At 34.0% G+C, this 17,798-nt stretch overlaps 1 protein-coding gene across 4 annotated transcripts in view; it reads right to left on the bottom strand.

The window, feature by feature from the left end:
- The window catches only part of CNTN1 (contactin 1), a 358,325-nt gene that overhangs the window by 17,287 nt on the left and 323,240 nt on the right, over positions 1–17,798 (bottom strand). The gene's annotated exons all lie outside the window — the stretch shown is intronic.

The following is a 17,798-nucleotide window of genomic DNA, read 5'->3' as shown; positions in this document are numbered from 1 at the left end:
AAAACATGTAAAAAGGCTTATTAGGGGGAAAAATAATGAAAAAAGATTGAGAAACTTTGGTACAGAGTATTATCTCTCCCAATCATTCTTCTGTTTGGAATTGGGTGGCAAAGATGTAAGGTACATGAAAATAGATTTTAATTTATTTATTTATTATTATTTATTACTCACATAAAATACGGACACTATTGTTCCCATTCTACATGTAAAATATAGAACATACCTATGCTAAATAATCAAACCATATAAATAATAAAAATATATACAAATATATAAGAATATTGTAGGCCTCTTGATTAGAAGAGTTAAATTTGCAAATTTTCAAGATATTGGAAAACCAATTTAAAATCACACAGAAACAGATTTATGATTTATGAGCTAGAAAGTTAATGGCAATGACCAAGGTTGACAGAAATCAGACAGAATATAAGTATGAATATGATCTAGTCCCATTCTGAGAAGATGAAAGTCATTGGAGGTTTTTGCACAGATAAGACCTGACATATTTTAAAATGATCACTGTGGTCGTTCTTCTGAGAATGAATTGTAGGGTTGTAGCTAAGTGCAAAGCAGAGAAAACAGTTGGATGGCTAATCAATAATCCTGGAGACAAAGCATGATGGCTGGATCATGATGGTGGCAGCAGAGGTGGAGGTTTCTAGATATATTTTAGTGGTAAAACGAATAGGATTTCTTGATGAAATGAAACTAGTATATAAGACGAAAAAAGAAGTCAAAGATGACTTCCAGGAAGACTGGAGATGCATTGTTGAGACAGGTGAAAGTGTAGGAAAAGCATATATATAAAGAAAAAAGTTTAATTTAGATATCTAAGTGGAGATAGTGATTAGACAGTTGGATAAATCAGAGATTTATGTTTGAGAGTTTTTAGCATTTATAGTCTTGAAACAATAAGATTGTTTATGGACTAAGAAGGATAGAGTTGTTGGAAGGATGATCAAGAACCAGCAAAAGAGACGTAGAACAGCATCCTATTAGGGAGGAGGAAAATCACAAGAGACTGGTGCCCAGAAAGCCAAGAAGGAGAAAGTGATCAACTGTATTCAAGCTGCTAAGAAATGGAGTAGGAGAGAACTAACTCCTGCATTAAAAACATGAAGGTCATTGGTGATCTTGACAAGGGCTATTTTGATAGAGTGTTGGGAGGATGCAAATTCAAAATAGGATTTGAGAAGGGGAATTAGAAACACTGAAGAGGGACAAATTATTTTTTGCATTTTGCTCTATAGAAAATCATAGAACAATGCATTAGTTACAAGGGTACATTTTCCTTTTTCTTGTTGTTGTTGTTTGTTTGTTTTTGTTTTCCCTGAACAATGGGTAATATTGCAGAATGCTTGCATAGTGATGAGACAAATCAAACAGAAAAAAGAAAAATGATGCAGAAGAGGAAAGAAAGAATGGCGGAAACAATATTCATGAATTAACAAGAGGTGATGGCATCTGGCTCACATGTGGATGGCTGACCTTAGATAAGAATATGGAGCTCAGCCAGGGCATTATGAAGGAAGGCAGAGCACATGGACACATATTTATGTGTTGGTTGCTTCCAATTCCTTCTATTTTCTCAGGGAAACAGGAAGCAAGTTATTGACTAAAAAGGGAAGATAGGAAAGATACTTTGGAAATTTAAGGAAGGAGAAGGATGTATGCAATTGTTGTCTAAGGCAGAGAAGAATAAAGGTACTAGGAAAACCTAGTGGAATGGCCCAACAGCACTGTGGGTCCACTTGACATGGCCATGAGCTCAAGGTGTAACCAGTCTTAATTTGGGGTATTTTTCTCTAGCCACCATTAAATATGAGAGTGTAGGTTTTGAGTAAGTGGACAGTTAGATTTAATCCACAATTTTTCCAAGTGAGTATGATGAAGTGAGAGAAGTAAAAGGGTACCGGTATGTACGCCAAGGAGTAATGATAATTTACGGCTGTACGATTTCAGTTAGATATGGAGAGATTGAGAAAGGTAGGGGACATAGGAAAAGTGGTGAGATAAAGGGTTTGTGGTTCCTGGTGTGTCAAAATATTTCAGGAATCTGAGTACTAAAAAAAATGAGAAGAAAGATAGGTGTCTTTCAGAGACGAGAATATTTGAGATTATGAAGACAGCAGTGATAAGGGTAAAAGTGGAGCCATGGCAAGGGCAACACAAATTGGAGTAAGTGTTTCAAAGATCTGAGAGGACAGTGTGATGTAAGGATCATCGACATGTATATGGAAATCAGCAAAAGGTAGGAGAGAAGAAGTGTTGGAGAGAGTGCCAGTGATCTGTGCACCAAAATCTTCAAGGAATGAGTAGGAAAGATCTCAGGTACTCATAGACAGCTTCAGGAAGGGGAAATAAGTGAGAGAAGCAGATGATATGAGGTTCTAAGCAGGGAACTTGGGGCAAGAAAGAAGGAGGATACAATGGAAGCATCATCAGGAAGGAAGGAGAGCACCTATCTTGCCACGAGGCCCAGTGTTCAAGGTGTATGAAGAGACTGCAGGAGGAGCAACATCATTGGGAGTGGCGGTGTGGGGGGGGGGGGGCGGAAGTAAGGTTTCTGATAAATTAAGAAGGTAAAGGAAACATTCAGTGAAGAGATGAATATTATAGGAGACTACTGATGACTGATAATGAATTCCAGAGGCAGAGTAGGAAGGTTTTAAGAATTAAGTTTGGACAGAAATGATGCCAGAAAATGGGGCACAGGGTAGTATTAATCTGTTAGACTTGAGGATCTCCAGGCAATAGTGCTGGGGAAGTAGTGAATGCTGGGGATGGGGATTGAAGAGGAGATCTTGGTGGGAGCACATGGAGTTCTGCTTGTATGCAGGCATAAAATATGAGGAAAGTTGTGTTTAATCAAAATTTGGATTCAACCATGTGAGGAGCATAAAGAGAGAATGAGGCAAGGTACAGTGGTTTTAATTATGAACTATGGAATCTGAGCTCTTTAAGGACTCAACTGAGGACATCAAGGAGAATGAGGTAAAGGAAAACAAGTGATAGGGTCAATGGCAGGTCTGGGTGGGGGAGGGTGAAAGAACTGTTGGAGATGGAAGGAGATTTGAAGGAATAAACTGGAAAGATAACAGTTAGTGGTCAGAGAATAAAAGCTTAAATTTAAATTTTTAATTTTTTGTAGCTATTGGTAAAGCCAAGATTTGCGAGGATATTTGTGTCATAGACACCTTGGCATCCTGTGAATCTCTGAGAACACTGAAAATAATGCTTTTACATACATAAAATACAATACATAGAGTTAAAAGGAAACACATTATATTAAAATGCATGTTTAAAATATCAAGAAAACAAATATATGTTTGTTAACACACGAAATAGTGTGCTTATTAGAACATTACATAATAAGAACTAGGATACAGTCTAATAAATATATTTTTTGAAGAAGCGATATTGCAACAGGTGAACTATTATATGAGAATATCTGGGATTGTTACTGGTGATACTGATTTGTAGCTTAAATTCATATTTGAAGAAATCATAAATTTTACTTAGAAATTAATAAAATTTTTTATTAATTCTTTCTCAGTCAAGTTTCAAGGACCACTCAAGTTCTAATTCACATTCAAGTCTGTGAAGCCCTGTCTAGACTGTAATCATGGGTGGGTGGCTGAGGCAGGCAGAGGGCAAGATCACCAAGAAACAGGAATTAAGAGGCCAGGACATTGGAAGGATCATCTCCACACATGTTGATATCCAAAGATTTCAGAACTTCCAGGTATATCTAGACTTTGAGGCAATGACTCTGGGCTAAGTGTCTTGTTGCACTACTCCTTTGTAATCTACAGTATCCTTGACTCTTCCTGAGTCCTCTGTAATGTACAACAAACACCCTTCCCTGTTTCTGCTTCTCACAGCCACGGGAGGAAGGCTGGCGATTTGCTTTAGAGATGAGAGGCAATTATTCAGGGTCTGCCTGGAGTGATAGGTTGTAGAAGAAAGACTACTGGGTGGAGAAATTCATACTCTTGGATTATGTTCCAAATGATTTATTTTCTCTTTATCTGGCTCATTTTGCAGAAGGTGTCTGTAGAAAGTGCCCTTGGAATGTCATTTGCTTCATTACATTGTGTTTATTCTGTGAATAACCTACCAAAGAATCTGGCTTTTAGCCGTACTCAACTATGAGAAGTACTTTGAGACCTAAACATTCCTTCATCAATCACTAAAGCTGGTCCCTAATGTAGTATCAAATGGACCATTTTAATATGTTGATATATCACTTTCCAGTTTAAGAGTTATATTCTCTCTTATTGGAGCACTAAAGGTTTCCTGTTCTACTTGTGAGAATTTTGTAGGATTTTATTTTTAAAAATAACAAACTCATTTTCTTTTCTAAATGGTTTTCAGATTTATGTTACAGTGAATAAGTGTCAAACCTCAGGAGAGAAAATTTAAAACCCAACTCTCTTTCTCAGCACAGACAATTGCCTCTATATTTTCCTAAGAAGATTACAAATTTCAAGAGAGCCTATAATTTTTCATAGGAAAATTAATTTTGAAATGGTGTTTTAATGGTTGATGTATATATCATTTTAAGATAATATAATTATTTTAATTCACTTATTTGTTGCTCTTCTTTCAGGAGAGAATATAAAGTAATATCTTATAATTTGAGGGGAGGTACATTTATCCTAATATTCCTTCCTTAGAATTATAGAATATTTCCAACCCATTTGAGTGTACAGAACAGATATCTTAATGTAATCTTTTAAGCCACCAATATATAAACATTCATAAAATGCAAAATTGAGTTTACTAATAATTAAAACTATATATTTAAGATATACCATTGCACAAGATTACCCATCTTATGACTAATTTGTTGATGCATAATATTATGACCCATTATAATATTTGTTGAAACTTTGTATTCCACTAAACTTGGTATTATGCAAACAAGGTAAAATAAACAGATTACTATTTAGTAAGACTGTAATTTTGCTGATACCCAAAATTCAGAAAAAGAAAGCCCATTTTGAATGCACCATTGGTTCATTTTCTGAAACTTCTTCAATGTACTTACATTCTTCAAAAATGTTAAATTCCTTAATTTACGACTCTGCTTTGGAAAGCACTTATTACATATGGAAATCCCTTCTCAAGCTAGGTTCCAATTTTAGTTACATCAACAGTATTCTTTCCAGATTCCATCCTCCTAGTATAATTTACTAAATGTAGAAAATACCACCAAATGCAGCTCTTGAGGGGAAGGGATTGTCTCACAGATTTAAGTATTGTGGAGTATATAATCTAAAATGCAAAACAAAGCAAAAACATGTAGAATTCTCCTGTGACAGTAATAACTTAAACTGTTCCTATGCCTATTTACCTACTTATATGTTCTTTAACAGTGGTAGTGACAAATATATAATTTTAAGGATAAACTTGTGTTTACTGACTTTGGATTAGAGTTCTCTCAACTTAGTTTATTGACATACTCTTTGGTTACTTGTTTGACATCATAAATCTTTGTTTTAGTCTCAGGATCCATGTTGGTGATCACCGCTTATTACCTAAATAAAAAATAACCCTGCCTAAATTTTCTGCTTTTGAAGCTAACTTTCTATCCTTCCTATAACTTTCCCCTCTCTTCTTCTGCATTTTTATGAAGTTGCTCTTTGACCTAGTTTCTTCTTCTTCCTTTTCCTATATCCACATTTATTTACCTGGCTATTTAACTTTTAATATTAAGCAGAAATCTTTTTCTCTTTGCTTCCTTGTGAATACAGTCTCCATTTTTTGTTCAGATGTTCATTCCTCAAGGAAGATTTTACCATCCTCAGATTTGTGGTAAATTTTATCACATTGAGCGATCATGGAAATGCCATATTATTTATTTAAGGGTAGACTTGTGACTCAGTTCTAGACAATATGGGAAATACTTTCTGAGGGCCTTCTGGGAAAGGTCCTTCATTTTAAGAATAGAGTTTCAAAAGAGAGAGACCCCTTCTTTCTTGGACATCATCAGGCCTCTTTGTAATAATTCCTAGCACTGCGGCAGCCATCTTGATACCACAGAGAGCCTTAGATGAGCCTTAGAATGAACCTGATTCTGAGACCTCCCAAGTAGAGAAAGCTGGGGAGGGGGGAGGGGGAAACTGGTCCTTGATTATATGTTTGAGACACTGATTTCACGAAAGACATAAGGCCTACCTATCTCTCAAGCAATTTTGAGTTGAGAGTTTGTTACTGACAGCTGAAAATATTCTAATAGATACAAACTCTCTGTCCAGCTATTTAAATTTTTCTTAAACTAGAAGTAATGAATCCTTTTTTCCCTTGATCTCCTATTATATTAACAGTAACTTTGGGCAACACCAACAACAATCTGCTATCTCTATTTCTGTATCAGGTTGGTATGGGTTGTAGATACTTATACAATTATGCCAAGTGGTTCTCTGACAAATTTATTATCTGATCTCAGCTGGATTCTCAGTTTTGCTAGACAATTTTTTTTTTAATCTATATACACCTGGATGTCTAATAGATGTAGCATGAGCTAGCATGTCAAAATTTGAACTCCTAATTATTTTCCCCAGTTATCTATTTTCAGTAGATGATTCTGTTAAGTAGATATTCTGTTGGCCATTTAAGTAGATGATTCCATTGGTTAATCTAAATTCCTAAGAGTTATGCCAATTCCTTTTTCACACCCCTTATCATCAGAAAATATTGTTAGGTCTTCTTCCAAATAAATCCTGACTATAACTATTTCTCACTTCTTCTACGGTGACCACACTAGTCAGAGCTGACTTCATCTCTTACTTGGATTATCACCTTTTGGCTGCTATTTCCTGCCCTCCTTATTTTCTGATACTTACAGAGATTTTCCCCACAATTCACAGGATTTCTGCTTCCTTCCAAAGAATAGCAAACATACAACTTGTATAATATAAATCTGATCATATCAGTCCACATTTTAAAATACTTCAATAGTTTCTTGTCACATTTAGAGTAAATTCCAAAGTCCTTAACCTTGTTATGATTCAGGTCCTATCTACCTCTCCAGACTCGTTGTGCCCACTCTCCCCATGGCTTGCTCGGCCCCAGTCACACTGGTCTCCTTGCTGGAACATTGAACATTCAAACCTACTCCTTTCTTGGGGCTTTTTAATGTTCTTGTAGAAATACTTTTCTTTCCAGATTACTGCATGGACAACTTCCTCACTTCATTTGATTTTCTTTTCCACTGTTACTCCATCAGAGCAGGCTTTTCCTGCTACTCTTACTGAAAAACATGTTTTGAAAGGATACATGTACCCTAATGTCCATTGCAACACTGTTTACAATAGCCAAGACATGGAAGCAACCTAAATGTCCATCAACAGATGAATGGGTAAAGAAGATGTGGTACATATGTACCATGGAATATTACTCAACCATTAAAAAGAATGAAATAATGCCATTTGCAGCAACCTGGATGGACCTGGAGATTATCATACTAAATGAAGTAAGTCAGACAGAGAAAGACAAATATCATATGATATCACTTATATGCAGAATCTTAAAAAAATATGATACAAATGAGCTTATTTACAAAACAGGAACAGACTCACAAACTTAGAGAATGAATTTATGATTACCAGGCGGGAAAGGTGGAGGGGAGGGATAGACTGGGAGTTTGGAATTGACATGTACACACTGCTATGTTTAAAATAAAATGCCTTTCCATGGGAAAAAAAAGAAAAAGAAAACATAGGCTCTAGCCCTCTTCCATCCCTCCTTACCCACTTGCCTCTGCTTTATTTTCTTCATACATCATCTCTATCTGACAAAATGTTATATATCAATAGCTTGATTTTACCTCCTCCCTATAGTATGTAAGTTCTGTGTGGTTTGCTTAGAGAAATAAGACTTTCACCCACACTATTTTATGGAAGTTTTTCTCTTGAAATTACCAATGATTTTATTATGGGCTGAATTTTACCGCTGAAAATTCATATGTTGAAGCCCTAATACTTAGTACCTCATAATGTGACTGTATTGGGAGACAGAGTCTTTAAAGAGGTAATTAAGTTAAAATAGGTTATTGGGGTGGGCTCTAGTCCAATATGAGTGGTGTTCTTATAAGAAGGGGAAATTAGGACACAGACCTACACAGAGGGAAGACCATGTGAGGACAGAGGGAGAAAATGGCCATCTACAAGCCAAAAAGAGAGGCCTCCAAAGAAGCCAAACCTGCCAACACCTTCATCTCAGACTTATAGTCTTCAGAATTGAAAGAAAATACATTTCTGTTGTTTAAACCAGTCTGTGATACTTTGTTATGGCAGGCCTAGCCAACCAATACAGACCTATAAAATACCAAATTCAATAGTCTTTCTCCACTCTTCAATTTCGTCAAACCCCTTTTTAGTCTTACAACTTTGAAATAAATTATGTAAATTAGTATTTTAAAAAATACTATTTAAAAACAACAGAAAACACCTGTATACTTATCAGCAGGCAAACAAATATTGATAACATTGTTACCATCCTATAAACCTCTTCCTGATTACCCCTCACAACACTGTGCTGAATTTTGTGTTAATCATTCTCTTTTGGGGGAAGTTTTACATGTCATATATGTACCTCTTTAAAGGTTGCTTTATTATATTCTTTTTGAAATTCATATAAATAAACTTACATTGTATCTATTATTCTATTACTTCTTGTTTATGTACATTAAGTATTTGAGAATTTTTATAACTATTCATTATTTTGCTTAAAAATAAAACATATCAATCTAGTGTCAATAGCATTTAAATACAAGTTTGAAAAATATTTGCTACAAATACGGCATGAAAATGTTAAAAATCTTGCTTTATAAATTGGTCATAAAAATTTAAAGAAAGTTATTAATAGCAAACAAAAAAGAATATAAACAGAACTCCATAGAACTGAAACTAAATCGCTATTAAACGTTAATACATTCATCTCAATAGTAATTAAATAATAAAAATTATGAGATAATATCTTTGCTTAATTAATGAAAATTTTTTGAATAGCAAGATGCTAGTAAAAAAAAAAGACTTGTTTAATGATAAAATGTGGGCATCGTTATTTGGATAGCAATTTGGCAATTGTCAAGTGTTTGCCAAGTCTTTGAAAGGTCCTGCCCTTTAATCCTGTATTTCCACTTCTAGGAATCTTTTCTAAGAAAAACTTGGAAATTCAGAAAAAAGGTCTGTATACAATAATATCCATTATGATGTTATCATAATACTGAGAAAGGAAATATGGGGAGTGACTAAATATAGTAGCCACGTTGTTATCTGTGAGTCCTAGTGATCAGGTGATATTAATAATTATTTTCCATATCTTGGGCAAATCTCCCTTTTAGATATTTTCATGATATAGCTTTAATATCTGCAGCTTCTCTTATCCTATAATTTTAATGGTGCTTCTAATAATATGAATTTCTATATCATGAAGTCAGTTTAGAAGTTAAAACATATTTATTGTCTCTCTTTTATTTAATTTAACTTTCCCTAAAAATCCATATTTAGGTTGGTTCTTCTTGTTAGTTTTGATGTAAACCTACTTATTTTTGGAGAAGGACGTATTTTTCTTGGAATTTCAGCACCATTCTTCTTGCTCGCTATGATCTCCTGACTATCTCTGGGGTAAAAATGTGAAAACAATATTTCCTAGATTCTCTTGCCACTGAGAGGCACTAGGGGGGTGAACTGGAAGGTCATAGAAAAGCAGAAGCCACTGCTGCTCTGGCTGTGGTAGGCAGGACTGTGGGCCTCAGCTGATATCAAAGGAAGGTGGTGCCACTGCCTTTGGGATTCATCTGTGGATCCCCTACTTTGGGACCGCAAGCAGATGGCACATCAGTGGGGGTTCCTTTCAACTATTTTGCTTTTCTTAAAGCCAACAGACATTCATTCTCACAGTTCTTATAAAAGGTTTTCTTTTTTAAGACTCTAATACTTGATTAAATTATCCAGAGAGGTTTCATTTTTCCTGAAAGCTGCACCATCTTTCACTGACAGAAGAGAGAGAGGAAAGAATTTTATAGTATATGTGGGTTGATCCTGATTTTATTGGAAACTAGTTCAATCATTATAGAATTTTTTTTTTTTTTTAGCAATAAAGCCTTGAAACTGCAGTCTTTTTTTTTTTTTTTTTTAAGAAATTCACGTTCTTTTATTTATTTATTTATTTATTTATGACTGTGTTGAGTCTTCGTTTCTGTGCAAGGGCTTTCTCTAGTTGCGGCAAGTGGGGACCACTCTTCATCGCGGTGCGCGGGCCTCTCACCATCGCGGCCTCTCTTGTTGCAGAGCACAGGCTCCAGACGCGCAGGCTCAGTAATTGTGGCTCACTGGCCCAGTTGCTCCGTGGCATGTGGGATCTTCCCAGACCAGGGCTGGAACCCGTGTCTCCTGCATTGGCAGGCAGATTCTCAACCACTGCGCCACCAGGGAAGCCCCAATCATTATAGAATTGATCAGAGATCTGTAATCTGTTGATTAAAGCTATTGATTGTCTAAGGGCTGCTTGTAAAATGGGTGAATTCCCTCCTTATCACCAACAGTGTTTAAGCTGATGTTGAGAGCAAAAGTCATCAATGTCCTGCAGAGAATTCCAGCCCTTGGGAAGGAGTTGCACAAGATGGTCTAGACATTTTCCTCCCGCAAGCCTATGAATACTTTTATAATATTTTTATCTCTAACTTTTATATTCCACCTGAAAATTCTTACAAGAAACATTCTAAAATGTACATTTTTACCCTCTGAATAGTATATAATGTCTTCTTTAGTCATTTATCCTCAAAAAGATCTTGTAATTTGCTTTGCTTTGCAGAGCAAGAAAAAACTAAACTATCCTATATATCGATTCTTTCTGAAGAAGAATCTGCTTGTGTTGATTGGGTTTCAGACTTTCTCTTTTCTCACCAGCCCCACAAATACCCGTTTTGTTCCACTTCAATTTATTTTCTGCACTATAGCAAAAATGATCTTAAATCAGATTGCATCACTCATCTCCTAAAGGCTCCTCAATGTTTTCCCATTGAACATAGAATAAGGTACAAATTTCTGACAAAAGCCTTTAAGGATGGGATGAGGGAGAGAGTTAAAATGAGAGGAGAAGGGTATGAGATGAGTCTGAGATGGAATCAAGGCCATTCATGGCTTTGCCCCTCTCATCTCTCCAACTCATCCCACATCTCTACGTAATGGTCACACTGGTCTCCTTGAACATGTCAGGCTCCTTCCCTGTACCTGGGACTCTTAGCCCCACTTGAGTGGTCTGGCTAGTTCCTTTTCTTTAGGCTTCAGCCCAAACATTTCCTACTTAAGGGATGCTTGAACTGATCATCTCATTTAAATCAGTTTTATCTCTTTTATTCTCTATATTAGCCACTTATATTTTCCTTATAATCCTTAATAAAGCTAAATATAAATAAACTTTATTATTTGGTGTTAGTTCTTTATTTTCCAGATATCTACTAGTTTTCTTATTTTTTTTAAATTGATTTACAATGTTGTTTTAGCTGCTGGTGTATGGCAAGGTCATTCAGTTTTATATATATATAGTTTTATATTTTTTTCCATTATAGTTTATTACAAGAGACTGAATATAGTTCCCTGTGCTATACAGTAGTTACTTGTTGTTTATCTATTTTATATAGAGTACTGTGTATCTGTTAATCCCAAACTCCTAGTTTATCCCTCCCTCACCCCCTTTCCCCTTTGGTAACCATAAGTTTGTTCTCTATGTCTGTGAGCCTTTTTCTGTTTTGTAAGTAAGTTCATTTGTATCATATTTTAGATTCCACATATAAGTGATATCATATGATACTTGTCTTTCTCTGTCTGACTTAGTTCACTTATATGATAATTTCTAGGTCTATCCATGTTGCTGCATGTAAGCTTCAGAAGGGCTTGCCAATTATTGTAACCAGTAACCTAGCAGAATGCCTGACATATTGTAGGTGTTCAGTAGATGTTTATTGAATGAATCAATTTCCTGGAGAGCAAAAGTATTATACAAATATGGAATATTTTAAGAGTAAGGTTTATTTATCAGAGGAAAAAACTATTTGCACATTGTAACACTAAAGTATAGCTTCAGAGACTAAGACCAAATTTTATAAACCAAAATTATTTTGGTAGTAAGTAAATCTTGGAGGATTATTTTTAATTTTCCCTTCTATTTTTATAATGTATTCCCCTGATTAATTTTCCTATCAAATTATGTCTGAATCTAAGTAAAAGAACAAATTATGTTGGGACTGTTGTGTGAATTTACTAGTAGCTAAAAAAAACATTGGGGATGATTCAGGAGAACCCGAGTTAATTTAGACACAGAGATGCCATCCATGGCTTGACAAAGTGGCAAAATCCGCTTCCAGAACTACTGCTCAAAGCTTCTGAAGAGTAAGTAAACCTCTGAGAACTCCCTTTGCTGGGAGTTCCTAGCCCTGTCCATCAACTGCTGAAATAACCCTGAGTCATTTATAGAGCTACATTAACAAAAATCAAGGCAGTGAGTCACTGTCCTAAGTCAAATTTAGAAATGTGAAAAAATATTAGTTTGTTCAGATAACTTATCATCCTTTTTCATGCTTTTTGTAAAACGAGGAATGCCAAGTACTGCTTTACATTTGGAAAGGTTTTAAGTGTGTAGTCAGGACTGAATGGTAATAAAAGGAATTTATATTTTAGAGGTAATTTTGAATGTAAGCTACTTATCAGCCTAGAAATACAGAGGTTGAATTCACTCTCTTAAACTCTTGAATCCCACACAACATGTAGCAAAGTAAAACAAAATATTTGATAATTTCAAAATAGTTATGGTGATAGCATTTCCTGAATGATAGTATCTGATTGTGTCATAATCACAAATACAAGACTTTAAAGTTATGATGGTGGACCTATAAGAATGGCATGCAACTGTAACATTATTGTCATATAATATACCATTTCAAAATTTTAGGTTAGTAGTTAATTTATTTATGGAAATCTATTTTTCCAAATGATACAGGACATTTACAAAGTTACAGATTTGGGGATCACTTAATTATATAGCATCCTGTCATTAAAGAAGGCAGGATAAAGTAAACCTAAGACCACCATGCATATTACCCTCTCCTTCTATATACAGGTTATTGTACAAAATTAGATGCTCAAACTATTTTTGGTTTTTGAAAATGCTTACCAAGGATATATTTGCAAAATTGCTGACATTAATTCTTTATGAATTTTAATTTCATAAAGCATGAATTAAATCTAAACATTCCGACTATCCTCTTGTTCCTTTTATACCACACTACTTACACGGGTAATGGAGAAGGGAGCATGTGAGTAATGGAATCAAACATCTAAAGATTCCACCTAAAGACTGGTTTCCTAGCCCTTTGTCTTCTGCTACTGGGAAGAAAGGACAAAGTGAAAAAAAAAGTGTTTTTCATCAGTGTTGAAGTCAGTGGCTTTGGTTATATATAGAGTTTAATTTAATAGCTTGGAGTTACCAAAAATAGTAGGTTAAATGTTTAGATTACATCATCTATGGTGACATCAGGATAAATTACAGATTTATTCGAAGACATGAAGTCAACAAAATAAATATATAGTACGTTTAAATCAAGTGGAAAAGATGCCTTGTTCTTTTAGAACCTACCCTAGACTTTACCACTACCCACTTTCCAGTCCAGACCATCATCATCTTAATCCTTCTATGACAATAACCTTGTAATTCATCTCCTTATATCTACTCCCCTACTATATATATTTTCCATAATCACAAAAGTGATTTTTCAAGTGCAAATATCTGATCATATTACTCCCACCTTAAAGATGTCAAATGACTACTTTTTGCCCTCAGGAAGAAGTCCAGACTCTAAAATGTCTTTGAAAGTCTTCATTTGACTAAGATAGCTATAGTGTGTTTAAAACTAAAAGAAAAATAAAAGCTCAAAATATGTACATTCACACATTAGTAATGAAATACACGCTTCTCTGTGGACATTTATTTATGACCAAAGATCCTTGTTAATCTATATTCTAACATTTATAAGTGAATATGTCATAAGCTAAATTAATTTATTAAAATTTATATTTAAAATATTGTAGCTATTTCACCAGATTCTTAATTTAACACACAATGATCTATAAAAACAAAAGATTCTTAAAAGACAATATAGAATGTATTAGACATAGTATGTTTGTGACGAAACATTTACAGTATTATGTTTGCCTCACTGTGAACTATAAACATCTGATAGGGAACAATTTATTAAGACAGCAGATGACAGTGTTCAGGTCAGAGATAAGTGGAGTTACAGATTACCATGTCTAATAAGTTTTCTAGAATATCTCTAATACTGTCTTAATCTTTGTAAGAATCAAATTGTGGGTGAGTATGTCATAATGTAAATCATGTACCCAATGGGAAAGCATATCAACATTCTAGACATCTAAATTATAGTTTAATTTGCCAAATTATTCTTATTCTATACAGAAATCATGAATTCATTCAAGAATTATTTGTTAAAACCGTTATGTGCCAGATATGTACTCTGAGTGCTGGGGATTCAAGGGTTGAACAAGGCAGGCAAGAATTTGCTCCCTCAGAGCTTACATTCAAGTAAAGATAAAGATAGATAATAAACAGTATAAACTAATAAGATAATTCTAAATAGCTATAAATATTATGAATAAATTTAAAAAGTGACACAATATGACAAAACATTGGAGTAGAGGGTTATCTTACATTGATGGCTGTATAATAATTCTTCATTGAGAAGGTGACATCTGAGCAGAAACAAAAATGACAAGAATGATCTGCTGTGCCAAGAGCCAGAGAATCCCAGGCAGCAGCAAGAAAAAGTACAGGTGGTTAAAGGTAATACGAATAATGTTGGTATGTTCAAGAAGCAAAAAGAGGTCAATGGACCAAGGGTGAAATCAATTAACTGAGGGGAGAGAGTTTGGCAGGGCCAGATTATAAAGGTAGGTGGTGAGGAATTTAGAATTCATTTTATAGGATATCTTTCTAAGAGGAGAGTTATATAATTTGACATGTTTGAAAGGATCAGTCTGGCTGCTGCATAGGGAATGGACTATAGGAAGTCAAAACTGGAAGCCTAAAAAATTTTTAGAATTGTAATAGAGCCAGTGAGGAATGATAGTGATGTGGACTCGAAGGCATCTGGAAATATACAAACGGTAGCACATTTTAAGTATGTAAACTATGCCTCACATATTTTAGGCATTTAATGTATATTTGTTGAATGAATGAATGACAGCATAATGCATATAAATATGAAAATGTAGCAGTGTATTATATTCATGGCTACATATTTTAGGCATGAAAACTGAAACAAAGGGAAGTACTGGGAGTCTTTTAAACTTATGAGAAAGCCTAAAATTTTCATTTGTATTTAAATGCTTTTCTCACTACAAATAATTTAAACAATTTGAAAATAAATCCAAACTTAAATGAGACAATTCTAGAATGGTGCTATTCATCAAACATCTGACATTTCCTAATGTTAATTCTACAGTTTTTTTTTTTTTTTTTTTTGGTACTGTTATGGTCAGATTGAGATAAATAATAGAAATTCTGCATTAATAAGAATATTTTCCATTACTTAGCAAAAAAAGAGGAAACTATGTTTGAGGTTTCTAAAAAATCATACTCTGTGTCTTCTGCACATGGGCTATTTACACTGGGCAATCAGACTATAAACTTGGTGTGCTGCAGCTGGTCCATACTACCTTCCAAAAGGCAACCATTACATTTTAAGGAAGTTTATGAGTGAGTTGTTGAAAACACTGTTATTAAAATTGAAATTATGTAAACTTATTAGTTAAATGAAAAAGTTTAAAACAAAGGTAGTAAGTATTCAGTCTCTTCACTTCCTAATTATTTACTACATTTTAACTATCATCAGTGCTCTTGAGGTTATACCTATTGCATCTGTATGGTGACAATCCTATCACAGTGTGCTCCTAACCACCTCTTTCCAACTCCACATTTAGTGACATCATGTGGGAAGCTTGAAATCGGACATGATGAAATATTTACATCACAAAAATTGGCAAACACTATAAACCAGGGCTTCCTCCTACCCAGGACAGTCAATTGTTTAACATTTACCAGCACACCACTAGTTATAACTGTACTAATGCTACTGTCACTGCTACAGCATCTGTCCCTGCTACGAACTTCTATAGTCTAAATTCCAGAAACTATGTTCTGCTTTGCATTAGGAATGAATCAAGGGTAAAAATGAAGAGAGCAACAGTGTGCCACAGCTGGCTTTTAGACAGGGAAGGTCAGTGTTCAAAAGTACTTTATTTAGTTCGTTTGTATTTTACCACCCTCAAAATAATATCCACATTTGCCTCTCATTTCCTTTTGTGAAACAGCCCTGCTAAGTGTGAAACTATTGAAGCTGTGTGTTATCAAAGTTCAAAATTTAGAAAAAGTTTCAAAAATAAAAAAGATGCCATTTTCTTCTATTAAAATAGTGATGACTTAAAAGAAAGAGACTAATGTTGGAGTGGTGCAACATTAGTACTCATACACAATGATAATAGGAATATAAGTTGATAAATATTTTAAAATAAATTTTGAAATATAGAAGTAAAACTCTTTAACTTATTGTTTAAATTTAACCTGCAGAAAGATTATTTAAATTTAACCTGCAGAAACATTTATAAAAATGCACTCAAAATAGTGTTATTTATGATAGGAAAAACTGAAATGGGTAGATAACTTTTGTACATTTGTTTGAGAGAATATCATGTATAATTTTAAATAAAATACATAAAGTTTTCAATGACATGGGGGATGTTCATAAAACATAACTGATAAAATTTGGACATGACACGATATATTCAATAGAAGCCAACACATGAAATTATATATGTATATAGGGTAACTAAAAGTAAATTCCACTGAACATTAGTTAAGCAGTTAGAGTATTTGGAATATGACTATTTTCTTTTCCTTTCATATTTTAGCAATTTTCTAAAAAGACATAATAATGTCTAAACTAAAAGTGTTTTCAATGTAAATAATTTGAATTTATAAGAAAACCTAAAATTTCCATTTGTATTTACATGCTTTCTCACTACAAATAATTTAAATAATTTGCAAATAAATCCAAACATATTTTAAAAAGTCTAGAATGGTACTATTCACCTAACATCTGACATTTCCTAATGTTAATTCAACAGTTTCTTTAGATAACCATGATTGGACAAAAAACACTGCAATTGTTTTAAAGGATTTTTATTTTAGGTTCATATGTAACATATTCATCTATTTAGCGATAAATCACCAAATTTTCTTCTACATCAATTATTACCATCTTTGTTTTAGCATCTTCTAGCACTTCATAGTCTCATAAAATTCTCAAAATGACCTCAATTTTAATTCAGTATAATTAAACTATACCATGCATACAGGGTGAGAGAAAATATCAAAATTTTTAAAATTAGTAGACTTTTACAGGAAGAAATAACTGCCTTAAATATTTATTTCAAATTAACCAATGCTGTGAGAAGTAATTAGAGTCTGCAGAAAAGGAATAGCTATACTGAGACAAATAGACATACTGGTAAAGGAAGGAACTATCATCTACTGTCTTTCTATCTTATTATATTAATATGTGTAAGATAAAGAAAAGGGGGTGAGAAGAATCCTGATAGTTGTCCAGTGAATTTCCTTTTGATATAAGAGAAGTTTGGATATTATTATCTAATGATCTAGTATTATGTACCATTTTAATGCATTATGGTATTTTAATTGTGCTTTGCTGTCCA

This window comes from Balaenoptera musculus, chromosome 10 (genome assembly GCF_009873245.2).
Source record: "Balaenoptera musculus isolate JJ_BM4_2016_0621 chromosome 10, mBalMus1.pri.v3, whole genome shotgun sequence".
Classification (NCBI taxonomy): Eukaryota; Metazoa; Chordata; class Mammalia; order Artiodactyla; family Balaenopteridae; genus Balaenoptera; species Balaenoptera musculus.
This window is presented reverse-complemented; position numbering and strand designations above follow the sequence as displayed.